Source organism: Felis catus, chromosome A1 (genome assembly GCF_018350175.1).
Source record: "Felis catus isolate Fca126 chromosome A1, F.catus_Fca126_mat1.0, whole genome shotgun sequence".
Taxonomy (NCBI): Eukaryota; Metazoa; Chordata; class Mammalia; order Carnivora; family Felidae; genus Felis; species Felis catus.
In genome coordinates this window covers 14,760,373-14,778,491 of record NC_058368.1, presented here as the reverse complement: position 1 = coordinate 14,778,491, position 18,119 = coordinate 14,760,373, and the positions used below count along the sequence as shown (strand labels likewise).

The 18,119-nt window shown below is 38.6% G+C and overlaps 1 protein-coding gene and 1 long non-coding RNA gene across 6 annotated transcripts in view; one reads left to right on the top strand and one right to left on the bottom strand.

Annotated features, from left to right (window-relative positions):
- Positions 1-18,119, top strand: part of DCLK1 (doublecortin like kinase 1) — a 347,248-nt gene that overhangs the window by 219,091 nt on the left and 110,038 nt on the right. The window lies entirely within an intron of this gene.
- Positions 1,981-6,499, bottom strand: LOC123383771. The gene is made up of 2 exons (XR_006593971.1): positions 6,331-6,499; positions 1,981-2,135 (listed from the first exon to the last, which is right to left on the bottom strand). It is a non-coding gene; the product is annotated as an uncharacterized LOC123383771 (long non-coding RNA).

Below are 18,119 nucleotides of genomic sequence, written 5' to 3'. Positions count from 1 at the left end.
ATGCTGCTAGCCATCCCACAATGCACACAGCAGCCCCCACAATAAAGAACTATCTGGCCCAAATTATCAATTGTGCCAAGGGCGAGAAACCCTATTATAAATTAGGGTAGGCTAGTGTGGTGCTCCTACAGAAAACTTGGGGGATCATTTCTATAAAATGTTTATTTAGTTGGATCTAAAATCTCTTAAAGCTAAAGGACTCAACTTATGCTTTCCCTATCACCACATTTCTTTAGTCATGTATTGTATTACTCAAATATCTAGGTATTTCCATTGCGGGTATCCAGTGATTCCTTCTTCCAATTCTGGTGACATATTTTTTCACAACGTTGTGTTCTAATTAATGAAGAAAAATATTTAATCAATGTATTTAGTACTATTTATTTAAGAACGTGTATGATTTTAGAGAAAGCTGAGGGTATTTTTGATGGTTTCTTCATTTGTATCTTTTAAAAATACCTATTGAGGGGCAGCTGGGTGGCTCAGTCGGTTAAGTGTCCAACTTCGGCTCAGGTCATGATCTCACGGTCCGTGAGTTCGAGCCCTGCATCAGGCTCTGTGCTGACCGCTCAGAGCCTGGAACCTGTTTCAGATTCTGTGTCTCCCTCTCTCTCTGACCCTCCCTCGTTCATGCTCTGTCTCTCTCTGTCTCAAAAATAAATAAATGTTAAAAAAATTTTTTTAAATACCTATTGAATGTTCTTTAGGAATTTGATTTTAAAATTTGCTAGATATTTACTCCAGTATGTCCCTTTATCCCCCTCTCAATACATCTAAGGTATATGCCATGTATAAACAGCCCATCATATAGAATAGCCAGCATATCTTTTACCAGTAGCTTCCTTCTTGTCCTTGTTTATATATGCCATTTTTCTAAAATTATAATTACTTAAAATATTCATTTGATTCCTTCCTCACCTTGTCATTTCTTATAAGCTTCCAAAACTTTAAGTCATGGGCCAATGAGCATACTAGAGGAGTGATAAATTGTGAAGACTGACTATACATTAGCAGAGCTCAATGTTGTAGTTAAAATGTGCACTAGTTAATCCGATGTATAGCTAATGATTTACATATTCATCACTGTGCTGCCTGGTAATTAGGCATGTGGTAAACAGTTCAGAGAAATTACTGTAATTAGTATTCCTTCTACATGTCCAAACTACATTTTTGTAAGGTTTTTTTTTCCTGCTTGCTTAGTTATTTCTACAGTGTCTATAATCAATGTCAGTGTTGACATTCTCCCTCATATGGAACTGTGTATATTTTCTTTACACTTTAATTGTCTCCTCTCTCTCTCGCTCTCTTTCACATGCACACGTACATACACACACACATACACCCCACACTTCTTTTTTTCATTCACACAAACTTACATGAAAGACTAGTGTACTCAAGCTTATATTATTATATTATTATCCGGGTCTTGAGAATGTTCAGAATAAGGAAATGTTTGGGAGAGTGCACTAGTCACACCTCTTTTTATCATAATTTTTTATAATATGGATGAATTCATCATTTTTGTTTAAGAAAAAAGAAGGCATAACAAATGAAAAAAAAAGGCATGAACTGGAACCCAAGGTATACCTCAGTGCCAGTTGTTACATATGTGTGTCTTTCCATAAGTGGGGAATCATTTTCTACCTATGACTTACGGAAGTAAAACATCACGTTCTAAAGCACGAGAACTCAAAGCTGTAATTAGACTGTGGCACACCAACAAAATGGCACACCATTGGTCATGCATACCAACCAAGAACTGCCTTGTGCTTACTTTCTCCATTCATGCTTATAATGTAGGCTGGCTGGGTCCAAGGACCCAGAGGGGGTCCCACAGCACCAGCCAAGAGAGTCCTTGGCTTTGTGCAGAATGGAAATCAAAAGTGAGCCTAGAGGAAGCAGAGTTTATTAAAGATGTAGAGAGAGTGTAGGTACAGACAACATCTGGGAGACTCAGAAAGGAAAGGAGATGGAGTCTTGTTTTTGCTTTGGGTCTGGGATTTTTATTGAGGATGGTGGTCTGGTGTATGTGTCCTCTGAGGCATCTAGGAACTGGTCAAAATGAGGAGGGTGCTCAGGTGTCCTCCATAAGTCAGTCACGCCCTGGAGCCCCAGGGTCTTGGTGAGTCATTGGTCTGGAAAACATACATAAAGACCCCACCTAGTTACTCCTCAGATGTTCTCTATTGTGCTAGAAGACTCCAAAGAAATCATTAAATCCTTGCCTCTTACAAGGAGGACATACATATCCATATACATACTATATGGCATACTGTATATCCATATACCTACTATAAGGCACATGGAAGACAGGGGCGCAAGAATAGAGGTGGCAAAAAAAAAAATCATAGGATCCCTTCAGTTTCCGTCTGTCACCTGGACATGAATGGACATGAAGTCTCAAAATTATGCCTCATAATTCCTTTTAAACCAACCAGACTATACTAATTTTTCTCCTTTACTGTTGTTGCAAATATGCTAAAATGATGAAACTACAGCCAATTTCGATTCTCGTTATTTGTGAACGAGATCTTTGTAGTACAGGAAATGTTTACAGCTAATGTGTCCTCTCACTTATTAGTAAGAGCAAGTTTTTCAGACATTTATTATTTATTTATATATTTTTTAATGTTTATTTCTGTATTTTGGTGCACCTGGGTGGCTCCGTCACTTAGGCGTCCAACTTCAGCTCAGGTCATAATCTCATGGTGTGTGAGTTCAAGCCCCATGTTGGGCTCTGCGCTGATGCTCAGACCCTGGACCCTACTTCGGATTCACTCTCCCTCTCTCTCTCTGCCCCTCCCCCACTTGTGTTTTCTCTCTCAAAAATAAATAAATAAGCATTCAAGGGTCAGAGAGAGAGGGAGAAAAAGAAAATCCCAAGCAGGGTCCAGACTCAGCACAGAGCCCAGCTCAGGGCTGCATCTTGCAAACCGTGGGATCATAACCTGAGCCATGAGATCATGGCCTGAGCCGAAATCAGGGGTTGGCCGCTTAACTGACTGAGGCACCCAGGCGCCCCAGACATTTCTGTTTACACATATACTCACAAGACTTAATTAAATATCTTCTCAAGGACTTGGGATAATGAGAAATATGTTTCATTTCTTTTGCAAAGCTTTTCCTGGAAAACTAGGCAGGGACCACTATTTAGATGACAGTTGAAGAGGCTGTCAATTGTGGCCCACTTTCCTGGGATAAGACATTTATAGGCATTTTGTAGTTCCAGGAAATAATCTTGTACCTTTAACTGGAACTTATTTAGGCTTTCACAGACATTAAGTGTGAGTTCAAGGTTAACCTTTGGAAGCAACAATGGAAGAAAACCAAATTAAAAGAACAAGGTTAACCTAAACAGCTATATCTGCCTCATTTTGGTGCCTTGTGCTATTTGGCTTATATATGTTAGATCCAGGTAATCTAATGTTTTCATACATATTTGAAGACCTCTGCTCATGGAGATGGGCCCTCAATTCTGAATGAAGTATAATTATAAACAAAACTTAGGAAAAATGAAAATGTTTAAGATATACTAAACTAGTCATCTACATACTTAATATCAAATACAGTTTTATCAATTATACTCTCCTTTATCAGGTATGTATGTTTTTATAGTGTTTCCTGAATCAAGTTCATTGTTGTCCTCAGTTTTGCTTTACTTTTAAGTGAGTGATTTGGGATATTTGTGTTTCACTTACATGGGAGGGGAAGATTTAGCCCACTGTCTACCATCACCACCAATAAAATCCCCCAGCTAACTAATTATAAAAGTTAGGTGACGTGGTACTTTAAAAATGTGTCTATTTCTCATTGCCCTCCTATGTTTAATACCTTTGATAGGAAAAAACAAATTTTTCTCCTAGAATATGTGTTATCATGACTCCGCTTGCCCAGCAGTGTTGCCCAAGTACTCATTGTCCACATTGGTTCATTTATCCCTTTGATATTCATTGAGCTCCTGAAAAGTCATATTCACCTTTTCTCACCATCTAATCTAGCTGGTTTTTAAAAAATTTTTTAAAAATGTTTATTTATTTTTGAGAGAGGGAGAGAGAGAAAGAGAGAGAGAGAGAGAGAGAGAGAGCATGAGCGGGGGAGGGCTAGAGAGAGAGGGAGAGAGAATCCGAAGCAGGCTCCGTGCTGTCAGCCCAATGTGAGGCTCAAACACAAACCATGAGATCATGACCTGAGCTGAAGTTGGAGACAAGTGACTGAGCCACCCAAGGTGCCCCCCAATCTAGCTAGTTTTGCTCACACTTGGTCCCTGCCCTCTATTCCTTCCTGGGTCAAGGCAGTCCTCATTTCTCATGGCATTGGGGGCAGTACCTTGACTGATTTCCTTTCCTCCAGTCTTGTCCTTTTCACATCTTTCCTTCATTATACCTCCACGGTTCTCTCTAAGATGCAAACCTGATCAAATCACTCTCGTTCTTTAAAATATAGTACTTTAAAAGATCAGGGAGCCTCCTTTCTACCCTTTCCCCATCCCCTAAGGATAAGCTTTGTGCTCCTTTAAGGAGTCCTAAAGATCTACATCATCTGGCCTCTGTCTGCCTCTCCACGCTCCTCGTCCTTAACTTTGCTGTTCTACTGAATGACTCAGTGATGAATGGCTTTAGTTCTCCACTCTGGGCTGCCTTAGACTTCCCCTGCCCTTGACTTTGCATTCTATAGCCTGAGGTACATTATCCTCTCTTCACCTAGTTTACCTTTGTAGGTTCTTCACATTCTTCATAATTCGCTCAAGTTTGACCTCTTCTGTGAGGCTTCCACCCACACCTAGATGGAATGTGCCGCTCTTCTGAGCTTCCAAGGCCCTAGACACACCTCTGTCTTCTATGCTTGCACCTTTACCACCTCATGTGTGTAGATTTGTCTTTCCCTCTATTGAAAAAGTTTACCTAAACAAAGGACCATACCCTCTTCATCTTGGCATGCTAGTGCTGAACGCATGAGAGAAGTAAGAGAATGTCTCTGAGGAACTTTACTAGATTCCCTGATAAGAACATTACTGTTGGGATGCCTGGATGGCTCAGTCGGGTGAATGTCCGACTCTTGATTTTGGCTCAGGTCATGATCCCAGGGTCGTGGGATTGGGCCCCTCCCACACTCAGCATGGAGACTCCTCAATATTCTTTCTCTCTCCCTCTGCCCCTCTCTCCCCCCACTCTATCTCTCTAAAAATAAATACTTTTTTTTTTAAAAAAAGAAGAACATTGTTTTCTGTATACTTTCAAAGGAAATAGATCATCTTCACTTGTTTTTCTTTTAAGTTCTAATAGCATATTAAAACTGTTTCTTTTACTTTTCTTTGTTGTTGCTGCATACAGTTTAACCAAAGTCAGAGACCTGTGTGTTCTAGAAGCAGATTTCATCAATTTTCTACCCTATTTCAAAATAGATATTTAAAGTATTTCTTTTCCTTGGGGGCATATATATGTTTAACATCTCCTTTCTGAAGTTTTTCTGAATGATGATGTCAAAGTAATGCACAAGAATGTCTGGAAGTAGTGGAATGTGGTTAATTAAGTTATGGAGGAGAAAACGAATACTTTTTCTTAAGAGAGCTTTAGATTAGTGTGAACTAGGAAAAAAAAACATTCATGAGAAGGTCAAGCAACCACTGACAGCAATCTATAATCTTAATAGTGCTTTGGGATTAAGTGTCTTTTGTGGTATTTGTAGAATTTAAAAAAAATATGTGTTGGTAGTAGTAGATGTAATAGTCCTTTTTTTTTAAATTAAAAACTGATTTTTTTTTTACTTTCACTGAAAAATGTTATGCTAAAAATGGGTTAACCTTCAGTTTTATATAGGGTCGGCAATCCCTGATTTTTTGGTGTACTATAGGGATACCAAGTTACAAAGACCACTGTAAAATTATTATATTTTCTCATAAGATAGGTGCTTCCTTATATTCCTCTATAAAATCTTGACATAAAATATTTCGCAGAAATAGCTAACCACATGCTATAAATGTGAAGATGTGAATAACCATCTCTGATATCATTTACGGAAGACAGCCTACCTAAAGAAAGTAGGAATAAGGGTAGTGTGTACCTTGATTATTTAGAGGGCCTGAGGTACTTTAAAATAGATGCAGCTTAGAAAAATACACCCATGTGGTAACTTAAAGGGGCCTGATCTAAAACTAAATACTGTCCCCACAAGCCGTGAACTCATCTAACCACAATTGGTCTTCCATTGTTATATTTATGAAAGTATATTAAGGATAATTCTGCATGACCAAAACGTATTTAAAAATCCACCTAAAGAATTTCATCTGAAGTTGTTTTCTTTCCTGTAAGAACAATATGCATTCAAGGATACCTGAATGTGATTGACTTTTTAGTCATGCTCCAGTTTGGAACCACCTTTTCTGTTAGTCATCCTTGCAGGATCTACATACTTGAAAATGAAGGTGTTTGTTTGGTAGAGTTTGGAGATGGAGCATTGCTGAAATCTGAGCCCTTGACCATCTGCTGTCCATTGTCCTCTCTGTTCCTCATGCCTGCCTCTGTCACTGGCAGGCTTAGGAGCCAGGAGGAATCACAAAGGAAGAATGGAAGAATGGAGCAGCAGGACCACAGGGCTTTGCACCACCTTATTTTCTGAAGTGTTTTTAATGTTTATTTAATTTTGAGAGAAAGAGAGAGAGAGAGAGAGAGAGAGCGAGCGAGCAGGGGAGGGGTAGAGAGAGATGGAGACACAGAATCCGAAGCAGGCGCCAGGCTCTGAACGGTCAGCACAGAGCCCAGCACAGAGCTCGAACCCACAAACTGTGAGATCATGAAGTTAGACGCTTAAGTGACTAAGCCACCAGGCACCCTTACACAACCTTGTTTTCAAGCTCCCTGCCCTCCCCTGAGCACTTTCTAGTGCAGTCACTTTGAACTTCCCAACACTTTCCTGTGCATTTTGGTGCCTCTGTGCTTTTCCTCACGCTGCTTCCTGTTTTTCTTGAGGAAGCTCTTATTCCTACTTTTAGACCCAGCTCAAAGATCACAATGTATGGCCGAGGCAGTGCTCCATGCACTCAAGCTTTCTTCTCCCCTTGCTCCCAGGCTGGAGGAGCCCCTCCCCTCTCTGCTAGAGAAGCCCTTCCTCCCAGTGCAGGACCCTGGGGCTTTCACATCACAGTGCACCAAGTTCAAGTTCTGGCTCAGATGTGTGTGGCTGTGAAGCCCTGGGTCCTTTGCCAGGCAAAATCTTAATTTCGTCCATACAATCGAGTCATGCTTAGTTCAACACCACATCACAGCGCCGAATGAAATCATGCATATAAAGGAATTAGCCTAGTGCCTGGCACATAGCAAGTACTCAGTGATTGGAGATTATTAATGACTTTGTCAAAGTTTATAATGAACCCACCCTCCTATAAGGAGAGGGACAGGGTTTTGTTCTTCTTTGACTATCTACAGTGTCCGGCACATAGACACTTGAAAAGTGTTTACCAAGTGGATGAATTAGTGGATAAGTTCAGAGTGGTGGGTGTGAATGAGCAGCAAGAATATTTCATCTTTCTGGACAAGCTGCCTGCTCCCTTTGCCTCTTTTCCCTTTGTCTGCTGGAGGTTCTGTGGCCCCCTGGTAGTTTGGACCCCGAAAGAAATGACCAAGATAGAGTAGATGTCCTTGTTTTGAGTCTCATTTATTCCTTCAGCATTTATTAAACAAACACTATTGAGCTTCTTCTATGTGTCCAGGCACAGCTTTCCATCTGAAAGCCGAGTTCCACTTCACACCACTGAAAAGGAATACATTTGGTCTTGTGTGTTGTTACATACATAGCTGTCCAGGCACGATCATGTTTTAGCATATTTCAAGTATGCCTCTTTCTCCCTCTGCGATATCAGAGGCTTCCTATTTATCTTTCTAGCCAAGAAAAATGTCTGCGAATCATCCAAGGCTACTTACCTTGTGCCAGAATCTCCAAATGAACAGGTAAAGGTCCTGAGAAGTTTAGCAAGAAGGGCTACCAGACAGGTAGTGGAACAGGGAAATGAAATGTAGTCAAAGCAGAAACCTGCTTGTGTTGGTGAGATAGTTGACTGTCCCTTTATCGTAGGAAAGCACCTTTATATGGCCAGGATGGACTAAAGCTCTTCATGGACAATGAACTCCATGAGGTCACAAACTGTATCTTGGACACTTTCTGAGAACCTCCAGAATACTTGATAAAATTTAATTGTTTGATCACTTCCTATTGGATACTAACTGACATCTAGCTGACTATCATTTCCTAAGTATAATTCCTCTCTCAACTGTGTTAGTAAATGGGATCAAAAAACTTGACAATATTGCCCAATTGTGTGAATTAAGGATGATTCCACTGGATTAAATTAATTTTAGAGGTTTTTGCTCATTGCTGACTCATTTCAGATTTGTGCCAAGAGAGAAAGGCAATTTACCTTGATTTTGACTCATACTCTTGGAGTTAAGAATATAATGATTAAGGTAAGAGTCATCAAAAGCTATTGGAAATAATGCAATAACGGTTGCAGTTTTATTCTTTGTATTGCATTTTAATGAAAGATCCTAAAGAAAAAATATCTAAAAAGCAAAAAAAGTCTCCACTGAATAATCAGTGCAGGAATTTAAAGTGAGAGACTCTTCAAGAAATAGTGATTGTGTAACCTGCTATGTCACATTCCCTTCAATAAGATGAGGGCACATTTGAGCATAAAAGTCCTTAATGATGTCACAGATGGTACTAGCCAAGATAAGTCTCCTTGTATCATCCAAGGCTATTTACCTTCTGCTAAAATCCAGTGTAGCATGGCATGTTATAAAGTATCTGCATTGAAATAAATTGGCATAATCCCAGGGATCAGAAGAATAACAGAAGCGTGGAAAAGAAGGTTGGAAAGTCCCCCTCCATCTTACCCCAATCAAGAGAATCTGAGAAGGGAAGAAGACAGAAGAGAATAAAGAGAGAAGGGAGTCTCCAAAGATGAGCCCATTGAAAACCTCCTTCCTAACGAAACTCTTTCCTAGTGGGTGCGGAAGATGCTATGGGCAATGTGGTGACAAATCACAGTAATTTATTTTGCACACAGCTGTACTCAAAACATACAACAATTTATGTCTTTATAGCATCTTATTGAGATATGATTCACTCACTGCACAACTCACCTACTTAAAGTATACAATTCACCGGTTTTTAGTATATTCATAGCATTGTGCAAGCATCACCACAATCAAGTTTAGAAGTTTTTCATCACCCCAGAAATAAACCCATACCCGTTAGCAGTCCCACAGTTCATTGTTATTCAGACAGAAGGGGAAAAATCCTATATTTATAAACCTGGATTTATATAATTTTCTTTTATGAAAGTAATGTTATAATTGGGATAAAGCAACTTTGTTCTCTTACAAGGAAATGGTAACTTGAAAATTATGTACATAATCTAGTTTAATTTTTTGTAAACATTTTTATGATTTTTAAAAAATATATAAAATTCTACATTTTATACTAATTTTTTGAGACAGAACTCTACAGTCTATCAGAGTCACTATTGGTCATTTCCAGAACCTTTAATGTCACCCATCTAATGAGAACATTCCTTGAACACACTTTGTGACCTTTTGTTTAAATATCGTATTGAATAGTTCCCTTATAATAATTAATTCCCAGAACACTTACAAGGCAAGTTTGGCTAATCAGAATGCAAAACAATTAATTCTGTATGGCAAAACATTATGCAAATTTCAAGTTAGGAGACAAAAAATACTATTTGTAAAACATGTGTGTTATAAAGGACTACATTTTGTAACATACAAAGAATATGTGCTGATCAATAAAGAAAACGACAGAAAAACGGATACGAACAGTCAGTTCATACAAGGGAAAGCCCAACTGCCACGGGGAAAGTTTTCAATTTGTTCAATTCAAGAAGTAGTAACAAAATGTAAATTAACACAACAGTGAAATCCCATTTTTACTCAACAGGTAAACAATGGGGTGGTTTTTTTTTTCTTCCTGCCAAGTTTGTTTCCTGAAAGCAGGAAGAAACTCACTCACATATAAAGTTGATGAGAATGTGGACAGTGCCAAGCAACACTAATTTATAAAAATTTTAAAAGTGCATCTGTCTTTGATACTAAAGTATATATATAAAGTTTATTGTAGGTTGTAACCACAGAAATCTTGAGAGGGGTGCCTGGGTGGCTCAGTCGGTTAAGCATCTGGCTTCAGCTCAGGTCATGATCTCGTGGTTCGTGAGTTCAAGCCCCCCATCGGGCTCTGTGCTGACAGCTCAGAGCCTGGAGCCTGCTTCAGATTCTGTGTCTTCCTCTCTCTCTCTGTCCCTCTCCTGCTTCACTGTGTCTCCCTCTCTCAAAAATAAATAAACATCAAAAAAAATTTTAAATGGCCAACTAATCTTTGACAAAGCAGGAAAGAATATCCAATGGAAAAAAGACAGTCTCTTTAACAAATGGTTCTGGGAGAACTGGACAGCAACATGCAGAAGAATGAAACTAGACCACTTTCTCACACCATTCACAAAAAAACTCAAAATGGATAAAGGACCTGAACGTGAGACAGGAAACCATCAAAACCCTAGAGGAGAGAGCAGGAAAAGACCTCTCTGACTCAGCCGTAGCAATTTCTTACTTGACACATCACCAAAGGCAAGGGAATTAAAAACAAAAATGAACTACTGGGACCTTGTGAAGATAAAAAGCTTCTGCATAGCAAAGGAAACAACCAACAAAACTAAAAGGCAACCAACAGAATGGGAAAAGATACTTGCAAATGACATATCGGACAAAGGGCTAGTATCCAAAATCTATAAAGAGCTCACCAAACTCCACACCCGAAAAACAAATAACCCAGTGAAGAAATGGGCAGAAAACATGAATAGACACTTCTCTAAAGAAGACATCCGGATGGCCAACAGGCACATGAAAAGATGTTCAACGTCGCTCCTTATCAGGGAAATACAAATCAAAACCACACTCAGATATCATCTCACGCCAGTCAGAGTGGCCAAAATGAACAAATCAGGAGACTATAGATGCTGGAGAGGATGTGGAGAAACGGGAACCCTCTTGCACTGTTGGTGGGAATGCAAATTGGTGCAGCCACTCTGGAAAACAGTGTGGAGGTTCCTCAAAAAATTAAAAATAGACCTACCCTATGACCCAGCAATAGCACTGCTAGGAATTGACCCAAGGGATACAGGAGTACTGATGCATAGGGGCACTTGTACCCCAATGTTTATAGCAGCACTCTCAACAATAGCCAAATGATGGAAAGAGCCTAAATGTCCATCAACTGATGAATGGATAAAGAAATTGTGGTTTATATACACAATGGAGTACTACGTGGCAATGAGAAAGAATGAAATATGGCCCTTTGTAGCAACATGGATGGAACTGGAGAGTGTTATGCTAAGTGAAATAAGCCATACAGAGAAAGACAGATACCATATGGTTTCACTCTTATGTGGATCCTGAGAAACTTAACAGAAACCCATGGGGGAGGGGAAGAAAAAAAAAAAGAGGTTAGAGTGGGAGAGAGCCAAAGCATAAGAGACTGTTAAAAACTGAGAACAAACTGAGGGTTGATGGGGGGTGAGAGGGAGGGGAGGGTGGGTGATGGGTATTGAGGAGGGCACCTTTTGGGATGAGCACTGGGTGTTGTATGGAAACCAATTTGACAATAAACTTCATATATTGAAAAAAAATTTAAAAAAAATTTTTTTAAATCTTGAAAAAAAAGCAAAAGCTAAAAACAGAGTTCTGGCTAAATAATTAAGATGATCCATTTAATGTAATAGTACATTGTCACTAATAAAAATTAGGTCAACCTAAATGGAAAGTTGTTCAATATGTATTGTGAAGTGGGGGGAAAATCATGATATCAAAATTATATATTCTATTGCATTTTAATACAAAGGAACACACACACATTTACTTTCACATATGTATCTTTGTGTGTGTTTATACATGCACTGATATTTTATGACAGTCTCCCAAGAAATTATCAGTGATTATCTTCTTGGTGCTGAACTAAGAGGGGAAATGGGGACGAGACATTTTTTACTTTATCTTTTCTTTAGTGTTTGAATTCATTCTAAGAAATCTACATTTTAGAGCATTTTTACATTTCAAAATCAATGCTCATATAGTACAGAAAATTGAAAATGCAGAAAAACACATTTATAAAATGCAATCCTTTTACCTAGCAGAAAAAAAAGTGTTAAAATCTGTTTAGAAATATCCTTTTGCAACATTTATTTGCATACACATGCACACTGTGCTCCTGTTTTATAATCCACTTTTTTCACCCATAAACGTTTTTCATGAAACACTATTTTATAGTACATTCCAAATAAATGTGTCCTTATTAATTGTATGGCGGTGATAGCCTGTTTGTGCAGTTTCTCTTAATTTCCCTTCATAAATAGAAATAAAAAGGTTTGGGGAAAAATAGCAATCAAGGTGGGAAGAGATTTGTAGAAATAAAAATATTATAGGTGAGGATTGGACAATGACTCTGAGAATCAAAAGCCAAATTCCTTCTTAAAAAATAACACGTATGGGGCACCTGGGTATCTCAGTCAGTGAAGTGTCCAACTCTTAGTTTCAGCTCAGGTCATGACCCCACATTTCGTGAGTTCAAGCCTGCTTGGGATTCTCTCTCTCTCTCTCTCTCTCTCTCTCTCCCCATGCCCCTCCCCTGCTCCTGCCCTCTCTCTCTCTCAAAATAAATAAATAAACATTACAAAAAGTAACATGTATCAACAAATCTTTGTGGTGGGAGAAAAGATGAAGGAATGAATCAGAATCACAAAATGTCTTATACTATATTCCTAACAAGATTAACAAAAAGTAATTTAAACAATTAAAAGAAAAATGAAAAAAAAATCAGTAAATCTTCAGCTGTATCCAAACAAAGAAAGAGGAACAAGTCTAGCTTATAAACTTAAAAATGTTTGTCAGTGGGGCACCTGGGTGGCTCAGTCAGTTAAGCATCTGACTCTTGGTTTTGGCTCAGGTCATGATCTCACAGTTCATGGATTTGAGCTCCAAGTTGGCCTTTGTGCTGACGGTGCGGAACCTGCTTGGGATTCTCTCTGTCCCTCTCTCTCTCTCTGCCCCTCCCCTGCTCTCTCTTTCTCTCTCTCAAAATAAATAAATAAACTTAAAGAATAAATAAATAAAAATAAAAGTGGTTGCCAGGGAAGGACATGGAAAATTCTGGTGTTACCCAGCATGGCATAGCTATGCCTAACTCCTAATTTGAGATTTATCACTTTCTTTTGACTTTTTTGCACTGTTTGGACTTTTACAATAGGTGCGTGCCATCTCTATAAAAATAATAAATCCACTTAAAACATTTTGATAGATTATTTTCAAAGAACAAGGGGGAATTATGCATTAAATATTTATATTTGGCATGTATGGACATGCTTTTCTCCCTAAGTGGGGCCAATATACATCACTTAAAATCCTATAGTTGCTAGGAGACCATCATGTTCAATATTGTCTCTCTCAGCCTAAATGATATTTTAGGTGTCTTTAATTTTTGTCAGGTACATGATGTGCCAGGAAGGTTGAGGAGAACAGGTTTTTTAAAACAATTATTTAAATATATTTCTGCTAATATTTTCAGAAAGGAAAAAAAATCCTCTCTGTGAAATCGAATGTCTTTAAATATGACTTGACACTCTTTTTGTTTGTTTGTTTTGGAAATAAAGGGCCAAATTCACCATAAAAATTTTTTAAAGTTTAAATTTAAAAGTTTAAATTTAAATTTAAAAGTTAAAATTTAAAGTTAAAATTAAAATGTAAATTTAAAAGTTTAAAGTTAAAATACCAGTTTATCTTATTCAGTATTTCAGTTTATTGGGTAAATATTTGAAGATAAGTCCATCCACATAAAGAAGTTATCTACAGAAGTCATTTAGTGAGTTACTTTGCTAGAGGTAACTACCTTGAGGATTGCAGTAATGACTCATTTGTTTGATGGCTGAGGGCCAAATGCAAATAGAATATCATCTGATTTCAGACACCTTCCCCACAAGTCAAAGATAATGTCTCCCTTCTAACCAGACCCTTTTCACTGGAAGACCACAATCCCTCCAAAGTCTTATAGACTGTCATATTAGAGGCTGTCTTCCTATGACTACAATATTTATTAGCCTTGAAATACTATAACTGAGGGACTTACGTAAGTACTGCACAGGGAATTCATTTCAAGCCACATTTGACCCCTTGTTTTAAAGGTGATCTTCAAATAGCTTTAAGGGAAATAAATCAAATTTTCAACCCATAGTCTGCTTTCTCCTAATAAGAAAAGAAAAGAGGCTTTAAATGTTTCTAACCTTTTCTTTTCTGCACTTTGGAACAGAAGATTAATCACATCTAGCCAGAGATGTAATTTAATGTCTGTCATTTGGAATAGAAGGGAAAATAGATAAATGGCTCATGAATAGAGTGCTTTAAAATTAAACTGTACAACCAAAGATTTTATTAGGCAGTTGGTGGGGAGGATGCCTCTCATTAAAGAGAAAGTCAAGTAACAAGGAAACATGAGAAACGATATAATAAATATTACATTTTTTGGCCAAAGCGACAGAAGGAAATCTCAAGTTTTCAGAGTAAGAGGTGGAGGATTGCCCGTAAGAATGAACTCACCCTTAAAATGGTTCCATGTCATCGCATGAATGTGAAATAATTTGGAAAGAAAACATTGTTTGGAAGTTTGTCTGATCCAGGAAAACTTTGTCGTTCATAACTTAACATTCCCATATATGCCTGGGCATACTTTCCTGCAAAGTTTCTGTTTGTATTGATATAACTCTATCCTTAACAACAACAACAACAAACTAACTATAAGGCAGAAGTGATTACATCATGCTCATCAGATCAGTTCCTAGATAATAGTATTCCTTGGGTTTTCATGGAGTAAGAAACTGGAAATTTTGTTTTAAAAATTATATCCATGGCTGCCCTTCCCAAATTTCCACTTCCTTATTCTTCCCTACACACAGCATCCTTTGTGATCTGTGAGCAGCCCAGATCATGCAGCCAGAAATCCACTGATCAGCATAATGGGTCACAAAAATGGTGGCAAATACCTTGTCTGCTTGTACACCATTTCTTTCTTTTTTTTTTTAAGTTTATTTATTTATTTTGAAAGAGAGAGCTGTGTGAGTGGGGGAGGGGCAGAGAGCGAGGGAGAGAGGGAGAATCCTAAGCAGGCTCTGCACTGCCAGTGTGGAGCCCAACATGGGGCTTGAACCCATGAACTGTGAGATCGTGACCTGAGCCAAAATCAAGAATAAGATGCTCAACCGACTGAGCCCCCCAGGTGCCCCGACTTGCACACCGTTTCAGCTGAAACTTGAGGACCCATCTGAGTTGCTAAAAGTGTAGATCTGGCAACAGCTGGAAATTCACCAGGAATGCCCAATTCACATTGGTTCAGCCATTTTCAGGTGTTCACCTCACTGCCTTGTCCATTCAAACAGGTCACCTGTGTCTCTTGGACAACCTGTGATTTTCCCTCAAGACTTTAAGATGTCACATCATTAGCTGTGTGTGACAAGTGTGTTACCTAAGAGATTGCTGATAGAATAGCAGGATTTATCTACTTGAGGCAAACTCTCATTTTTGCAACAATATAAGCAACTGAGAAACATGTCTTCTTTCTGGTTGTATTGCAAGGTAATGTTCGGGGAGTTGCCATCCAGCTAAAAACACAGTTGTTTTCTCAGCATGGATTCAAGTGGGGGTTGACCCTGGAGAAGTGTGGAATGTATTATTGATCCGAGGAAGTAGTATCTAGAAATTTATCTCTGACGTACATTAAGCCTGTGAAATTTTGTCTCTGGGCTTACATTTTTTTAAACCCTATTTAATCTTTAAAAGAAATAACCTGACTTGCTGTTTTCCCTGGAGCAGTGAAACAGTCAGGAAAGCTAAGACTATAAAAGCGGTCCTAATGTGGGTGTTGTCTGGTTCATGTACTGAGTTATTTTAAAAAGGAAAGAATTTATTTCATCCCTGTTTCCTGGGTTCTTTCATGCTGCTGTCTTCAAAGAGTACCCTAGAAACCCATAGGCATAACTGATTCACAGAAAACTAATTTATATGCAGCACTTAATTTAATTTTTCCAGTGAATCTTCCTGGTGACACTCTTCAGAGCACTTTTAGAAAAGAGGCATTGCTTGTGTGGCACCAGTGGGGGATTCTTACTAAGACCTTTTTTTTTCTTCAGGGTAGGTACTTCCGTGATACTCCAAGAAGTCACCAATTCTAAAGCCTGCTCATAGTTAGAACAAAAGCTAGACCGTTGTGGAAAAACATGATTGGCTGCCATACTTTTATGTTTCTCCTTGGAAGGAAATGGAAGCTTCCTTAAGAACCTGTTCAGTCTTTATTATCCGACAGCTTTCCCTACATCTAGGGAACTTCTGCTACCATTTTAATTTCCTCCTTTAGGTGGTACTATTATTTTAGGTACAGAACACCTTATACTATCTCCATAATAATTATTTATGATGGAAAAAACAGTCACAAAATGTTTTCAAAGTTTTACTTCTTCAGACTATAGAATAATTACTCTGTCATTACTTTTGCATTCTAAAGATCTATTTTAATTTATATTATGGGGTCACCAAACCAGCAGCAGAATTATGTATTAAAAATATGAATTTAGGGGTGCCTGGGTGGCCCAGTCAGTTGAGTGTCCAAGTCTTGATTTTGGCTCGGGTCACGATCTCATGGTTGTGAGATTGAGCCCCGTGTCGGGCTGCATGCTAAGCATGGAGGCTGCTTAAGATTCTTTCTCTTTCTCTGCCCTTCTCCCCCACTCTTGTGCACTCTCTCTCTGTCTCTCTCTCTCTCAAAATAAAAAATTAAGAAAAAACAGATATAAATTTGAAGGTTTCAGGTAGGGTATGGCTTATTCAATTCCTGATTTTTTGTGCTCTGCCAAACATACACATTTGTGTTACCTGTTTCTTCCCTAAAGTAGCTGAGTTTCATCAACCCTTGTGATTTTTCCTATTCCTTGAAGGCAAAACCTCTAAATTAAATGCTATCCCAATGATACTTTGCTCAGAAGTAGATTTTCATCACTATTCTTGAATACCACTCAACCCCTTTATAACCATGTAACTTCAGCTTGTCATTTATCATGACCTTCTGATTATTTTCTTCTACACCGGAGTTGGGATGTTTATTCCTGGTCCTACAGTTAGGGGGTATTTTTCCCCTTGGTTTTCCTATTGAATTTTTATTTTTCCCTCTTTGAGATGACTGTGCAGGCTCAAAGATGATTTTGGTTGGAGAATTATCTTCTCAAGTCTTGTCTTTACCTCAAGACACAAAAGCAATGACCCCCAAAACTCATTCACTCAATGTGGAATCAGGTTTGGATGTCCTTTCTCAGGATGAGTCTTTAATGATTTCTCTTCAAATGCAGATACCCCTTCCTGGTGGACAATCTCTATTCTCAATCAGGCTTGATGTCCATTTTACATAACATCTAGATGAGGGTAGGTAACTTTCTGGAAACTTCCTTTGTATGTAAGTCCCTCCCCCCACCAAGAACCTAGTCCTTCTGCTCTAACTGATCAAGTGATAAGCTAGATAGGACAGGCCCACCTTGCACAGTTCCCTTCTTAACTGTACCATGGATATTTTTCTTGAGCTGTGTACCTTCTGGTAAAGCAGTTCTAAACCTCTCTAGTTATAAGAACCACCCAGGATACCTATTAAAAATATAAATTCCCAGACCCATTGCATCAAAACATCTGGGAAAGGGATTTGGGAAGTTTAATGTTTACCAATAACTTTCAAGTTATTCTTATCATTAGGGAAGTCAAGAAACACTACCGTAAAGTATCGCTCTCAGTAAGGTGTTGGGCTCTGTCTGTTATTTAATCCTTTCTGTGGTTACTAACTCCTATTTATTACCATCTATGGCTCTGTGTCTTAAGTTATTCCTTGGGTGTTAGAATCACAATCAGCTGAGGCGCTTGGTCAAGATATAGATGCCTGGCCAATGAGATTGGAATCTCTGGAGACGAGGCCCAGGAACCTATTGTTTTTTCACATGCTTCCTTACTCAAGTCAGAGCCACTGATTGAAGGGTGCCC